Genomic DNA, 7,501 nt, shown 5'->3' on the forward strand with positions numbered 1-7,501 from the left:
TAGGCAATTCATTGTCTGGCCAAAAAAAATTGTAGTACATTATGAGGAGGAGAAATCAGAGGATCAAATTGAGAGGAATTCTAACACAGAACAGCAAATGGACGAGAACGGACGGGAACTGACGGGAACGGACGAGGAAGAAGAGCGGGTACAGACGGGTTCTGGTGGAAATGGATCAGAAGATGTGCCGGTTGAGAAAAAGCTACGTGTCTATGTGAGAAGACACAAGCCGGCCGCTCCCAGGAAACGAAATCCACGACACAAGCCGGCCGCACCCAGGAAACGAAATCCACCCAGGACAGGAAATCCAGGGAAATCTATATATGGACGCCAACATGTGAGACCCGATAAATTCACGCCGTCCGCATATAAGTAAATGGACCACGAAGAAGCCAGGTGAAAGAATGTTGGTGGCAAGGTTCTTGAGTTGCTCTTAGATGTCTCTGTCATCCTAAAGAATGCAGTTAAGTCCTGACCTCATACTATATTATCTCTTTGATTAGTTGATTGATTACACGAGCTTTCTCTGGTAAATGCATAGGTTGATAGTATAAGTATTAAGTATTAATATTGTATTTAGTTAATCTTCTGTTAATGATTTTCTAACTACGCGCAGGCTGTGTATGGTGATGGTGTTGTTTTTTAAGAGTCTTGAAGTTTGCAACAATCTTGTCTGATGCTTGTTTGTTTCCGACCCTTGACATGTTGAAGAAGTTGGCACTTTCTCCTCGAGCTTCAACCACATGCCAACTTATCTTTCATTGAGGATCTATAGTTCTTTTAAATGTCCTACTCTAGCTTTGTGTTCAAACTATTGTCGTTAGTTGTATCATCTGGAGATACATATTATGTGCTTTACTTGGAACGGAATAAGACCATTTAAGATCTGAATAAGGATCATTGACATAGTCCTGTGATATAGTCGACTACATGGCTCAACTACACTATGATATAGTCGACTACATGTCTCAACTACATTGCTTGGTCAATAAGACATACCATAACTTTCAAGCACATGGGTTCCTTAGCCAGATATGAATGATGAATCAGCTCTATAAACACTAACCACATCGATGAAGTGCAAAATTTGGCTAAAGCTTGTGATGGATTCTACTGGGGAAATGAATGAATTCTGGCTGGCTGGTTGACCTTTGGATTTTTCGTTAGTCGAACTAGAAACTGATCCTGTAACAGTGGTCACTCAAAAGAAAAATCAGAAAAAACAAAATCAAACGCAGATCAAAATCTCCAAGTTGTGCAAAAGTTGTTTTTAGTTTTTTTTTTTTGTTTTTTAGAAAAATTATAAATTTTTTGTATACATATTTTTATCTATTATCTTGTATTCAACCACATAAACCTAATTTAAGATCTGAATAAGGATCTGAATAAGGATCCCTGACATAGTCCTGTGATAGTCGACTACATGCTTCAACTACACTGTGATATAGTCGACTACATGGATCAATGGGCTTAGAAGGGAATATCACAGGCCTGCGTTTGAACATAGCAACAAGGTAAAGGCCTCGGCTACAAGAGCTGTCGGCAAGATCCCTAGTTCTATAAACCTAGTTGAGTCGCAGCTTGTTTATGTTGTAAGGTTGTCTCCGAGACTTTGGCATTCGAGAAGTTTCGGTTTCCGACTCTTTACAACATAAACGTACATGTTTGTTTATGATACTACGTAAACGTATATGTACGGTTCTGTTGTAAAGTTGTCTCCGAAACTTTGGCATTCGAGAAGTTTCGGTTTCCGACTCTTTACAACATAAACGTACATGTTTGTTTATGATACTACGTAAACGTATATGTACGTTTATGTTGTAAAGTTGTCTCCCCTCTTCTCCTGGAAACAGTTAACATGCATTGGACTATGGGAGGGAAGGCGTAGCGGTGTCATAATGACTTGAGTTTTTAATCGGTTCAACATTAGTTGGGTTTTGAGATTAAACCAACCTGGATTGTTGTCCGGTTCATGGTTCAACCTGGTCCAACCACCGGTTCGGTCCGGATTTAAAAACACTGACTAATGAATATTAATTAATAATAATTTATTTATATGTTGTATTGGATATAGAGCACCTAGTACTATATAATTAATGAATATTTTTTAAAATACCAATTTGAATTACTTAAATAATGTATAAACACGATAATTCCGGAAATTTCACGGAATCCAAAAAAACTGGAACCCATATGTCCCTATATGTTCTTTGGTATATTAAAAACTTTTGTTCCTCGGTATATTATCTTTCTATACATCTTTGAGAAACTTTGTTGGGATTTCTATTCTTTCTAGCTTTCTTTCTTAATAACAAAAAGTATCGTACGGATATAATTATAAAGTGATAAATCCCTTAGATATTTACATGTGAAAAAAATTGATAAATCCCTTAAAAAGTCCGAGTACTAAAATTATTTTAAAAAAAATTGATACCCGATACCCGACCCTTACCCGCGGGTAATAGAATTGTGATACTGTTACCCGACCTAAAAGTTATGGCTACCCAGGTGGATACGAGCCGGGTCACGGGTCGAAGATATGCAATGGGTATCAGTGCCCAGCCCTAGTTCACACAACACCTAGCTAATTTTTATAACAAAATAGAAAAAATTAATACTCTGCATTATGCTCACATGCATGTAAATATCTAAAGTTTGGAGATGTTGGTAAGAGTTGTACCAGCACAACTACTACTAAAAACGAAGTATTCCTGGCGCGTTTGCCATTCGCAATAGTCGTGCCGGAAAGACTCCTTTGGAAGAAACTACACCGTCACACAAAAGTTGGAAATATATCATAAAACAAACTAACATCAGAGGTAAAAATAAATCTAACTTAAATTTCTATATATCCTGTTATTTTTAAAATAGTGCATTATGCATGTAAATATCTAAAGTTTGGAGATGTTGGTAAGAGTTGTACCAGCACAACTATGACTAAAAACATAGTATTCCTGGCGCGTTTGCTATTCGCAATAGTCGTTCCGGGACGACTCCTTTGGAAGAAACTACGCCGTCACACAGAAGTTGGAAATATATCATAAAACAAATCAGATTTAATTTTAATCTCGTCTTTAAGAATAACTATTTTTAAAATAACAGGATATATAAAAATTTAAGTTAGATTTATTTTTATCTCGTCTTAAAAAAAAAAGACCAAAGCGTCTATTGGTCGTAGTCGAACATAGTAGGCTGGCTGTTATACATAGTCGTGTATGTTCGACTACGAACATTATAACTTGTGATGTGTTATTGACTTGTTTGGATTGGAAAAGAAAACGAGCTTTAGACGTAGTTGTCCCGGAACAACTATTCCGAAACGTAGACGTGCAAGGGATACTACGTTTTAAGTAGTAGTTGTCCTGGTACAACTCTTTCCAACATCTCCAAACTTTAGATATTTATATGTGAAAAAAATTGAAAAATCCCTTCAAAAGTCCGAGTACTAAAATTAGTTTAAAAAAAATTGATACCTGATACCCGCCCCTTACCCGCGGGTAATAGAATTGTGATATTGTTACCCGACCTAAAAGTTATGGCTACCCAGGTGGATACGAGCCGGGTCATGGGTCGAAGATATGTAATGGGTATCAGTGCCCAGCCCTAGTTCACACAACACCTAGCTAATTTTTATAACAAAATAGAAAAAATTAATACTCTGCATTATGCTCACATGCATGTAAATATCTAAAGTTTGGAGATGTTGGTAAGAGTTGTACCAGCACAACTATGACTAAAAACATAGTATTCCTGGCGCGTTTGCTATTCGCAATAGTCGTTCCGGGACGACTCCTTTGGAAGAAACTACGCCGTCACACAGAAGTTGGAAATATATCATAAAACAATTCAAATTTAATTTTAATCTCGTCTTTAAGAATAACTATTTTAAAAATAACAGGATATATAGAAATTTAAGTTAGATTTATTTTTATCTCGTCTTAAAAAAAAAAAAACCAAAGCGTCTATTGGTCGTAGTCGAACATACTAGGCTGGCTGTTATACATAATCGTGTATGTTCGACTACGAACATTATAACTTGTGATGTGTTATTGACTTGTTTTGATTGGAAAAGAAAACGAGCTTTAGACGTAGTTGTCCCGGAACAACTATAGCGAAACGTAGACGCGCCAGGGATACTACGTTTTAAGTAGTAGTTGTTCTGGTACAACTCTTACCAACATCTCCAAACTTTAGATATTTACATGTGAAAAAAATTGATAAATCCCTTAAAAAGTCCGAGTACTAAAATTAGTTAAAAAAAATTGATACCCGATACCCGACCCTTATCCGCGGGTAATAGAATTGTGATACTGTTACCCGACCTAAAAGTTATGGCTACCCAGGTGGATACGAGCCGGGTCACGGGTCGAAGATATGTAATGGGTATCAGTGCCCAGCCCTAGTTCACACAACACCTAGCTAATTTTTATAACAAAATAGAAAAAATTAATACTCTGCATTATGCTCACATGCATGTGAATATCTAAAGTTTGGAGATGTTGGTAAGAGTTGTACCAGCACAACTATGACTAAAAACATAGTATTCCTGGCGCGTTTGCTATTCGCAATAGTCGTTCCGGGACGACTCCTTTGGAAGAAACTACGCCGTCACACAGAAGTTGGAAATATATCATAAAACAAATCAGATTTAATTTTAATCTCGTCTTTAAGAATAACTATTTTAAAAATAACAGGATATATAGAAATTTAAGTTAGATTTATTTTTATCTCGTCTTAAAAAAAGAAGACCAAAGCGTCTATTGGTCGTAGTCGAACATACTAGGCTGGCTGTTATACATAATCGTGTATGTTCGACTACGAACATTATAACTTGTGATGTGTTATTGACTTGTTTTGATTGGAAAAGAAAACGAGCTTTAGACGTAGTTGTCCCGGAACAACTATTCCGAAACGTAGACGTGCCAGGGATACTACGTTTTAAGTAGTAGTTGTCCTGGTACAACTCTTACCAACATCTCCAAAATTTAGATATTTACATGTGAAAAAAATTTAAAAATCCCTTAAAAAGTCCGAGTACTAAAATTAGTTAAAAAAAAATTGATACCCGATACCCGCTCCTTACCCGCGGGTAATAGAATTGTGATACTGTTACCCGACCTAAAAGTTATGGCTACCCAGATGGATACGAGCCGGGTCACGGGTCAAAGATATGTAATGGGTATCAGTGCCCAGCCCTAGTTCACACAACACCTAGCTAATTTTTATAACAAAATAGAAAAAATTAATACTCTGCATTATGCTCACATGCATGTAAATATCTAAAGTTTGGAGATGTTGGTAAGAGTTGTACCAGCACAACTATGACTAAAAACATAGTATTCCTGGCGCGTTTGCTATTCGCAATAGTCGTTCCGGGACGACTCCTTTGGAAGAAACTACGCCGTCACACAGAAGTTGGAAATATATCATAAAACAAATCAGATTTAATTTTAATCTCGTCTTTAAGAATAACTATTTTAAAAATAACAGGATATATAAAAATTTAAGTTAGATTTATTTTTATCTCGTCTTAAAAAAAAAAAACCAAAGCATCTATTGGTCGTAGTCGAACATACATCCCCTTCAAATCAGATTTTATTTAGAAATGCAGATGGTTTTGTCGTTTGTGATGTGTTATTGACTTGTAATGGGTATGTAATGGGTATCAGTGCCCAGCCCTAGTTCACACAACACCTAGCTAATTTTTATAACAAAATAGAAAAAATTAATACTCTGCATTATGCTCACATGCATGTAAATATCTAAAGTTTGGAGATGTTGGTAAGAGTTGTACCAGCACAACTATTTTTTTTTTGTTGAAATGTTAAATTTATTTGTCAACAAAAGAAAAAAATGTTTACAATACGGGAGAGTTTGGAAAAATAGGTAGAGGCATTAGCTTAGGAGAAAACTAATAATTGATAGACTACGTGGTTCTTCCCATCCACTCCATCATCACAGTGCTATAGAATGCCGCGTTTTTACTGCGCAGGGACGAGACTCTGTTCCGAATCATCTTATCTATCTGTCGGGTAAGTTCGTGGGCAGAGCGGAAGAGGCTGTTGTGTTTGCGACTGTTTCGTTCTCTCCAAACACTGTGGAGCACAGTTTGGAAGGAGAGACGTAGGAGGCAAGTTACAGCGGCGGTTCGTCGGCGAGAGAGGAGCATCGTGATAGTTATATTCCAATCTGGGTTTGGTCTTGGCAACAGTGATCCTATCGTCTCTGTCCATACAGTATATGTATACGGACATGCGAAGAACAGGTGATCTCGCGTTTCCTGTGGCTCACCACAGAGGCGACAGTGTTGGTGCTCTCCCCAAGCTTGGGTGCGGTCACCTGTAGAGAGACGATTCCTAACCGCGAGCCACGCAATGAAGGAGCATCGAGGAATAGCTTGTGGAAACCAAACTAACTCGCTCCAAGTCACTGCAGGACTGCTCACTCGTATCTGGTCCCAAGTTCTAGATGTAGAAAACCAGGCCTTGTAGTCGTCCTCCCCATGTCGCCATAGCAGCCTGTCGCTTTCTGCATCCACTACCGGAGCTGGAACATCATGGATACGAGCTATCATCGCCCGTAGGTGATAGCTGCGGCATCGTCTAATGCTCCATTGTCCAGACGTGGCTGCATCAGCAACAGTTGCATAGCGAGTAATACCGAGGAGCTGTGTACCAGAGTCGCCTGCCACATCGAGCAGTTTCCCCATGTTTAACCAATTGTCAAACCAGAATAAAGTTGTCCTCCCATTGCCGATTTCAGACCGTAGAAATGGAGCTGCTTGTTGCCGAAGCTTGAGAAGCTTTCGCCAAATCCACGAGCCAGAACCTGTATCGGTGACGTCCCAAAAGCATCGCTGACGCAGAAGATTCTGTTTAGTCCAAGCGACCCACAAAGAGCCTGAGTTCGTAAGTAGACGCCATATTAAACTGAGAGCAAAAACCCGTGAAGAATCAGCCATTCGTCTGATCCCTAGCCCCCCTTCAGATTTGGGCTTGCATACATCCAACCAAGAAACTTTAGCCCTTGTGTTTGAGTGTGGTGAGCCAGACCAGAGGAAGGCACTACACATACTCTCTATTGTTTCAAGACAGTTCTTAGGCAAGCGGAAAACAGAGCACCAGAAATTGGTGATGCTAACAATGACAGAGTTGATGAGTTGGAGACGCCCTGCATAAGATAGAGCTCGACTAGACCAGGACAGGAACCTTGATCTGATCTTGTCAATAAGAGGCTCGTAATCTGTTCGAGTCATCGATTTCGTGGTAAGAGGGAGGCCAAGGTAGCGAACTGGGAGCGTGTCAACTGGGATGCCTAAACGAGTAACCTCTGTTTGAAACTCCGGAGTGATTCTTCCTGCCATAAAAATAGAAGACTTCGCAGGGTTTATTAGAAGCCCAGAAATTGCTGCAAACTCGTCAAGAGTGTTAAAGATACCATGGAGAGAAGCTGGATCTCCATCAGTGAAAACCATAATGTCGTCCGCAAAACTTAAGTGAGT

This window comes from Brassica napus, chromosome A10, assembly GCF_020379485.1.
Source record: "Brassica napus cultivar Da-Ae chromosome A10, Da-Ae, whole genome shotgun sequence".
Lineage (NCBI taxonomy): Eukaryota > Viridiplantae > Streptophyta > Magnoliopsida > Brassicales > Brassicaceae > Brassica > Brassica napus.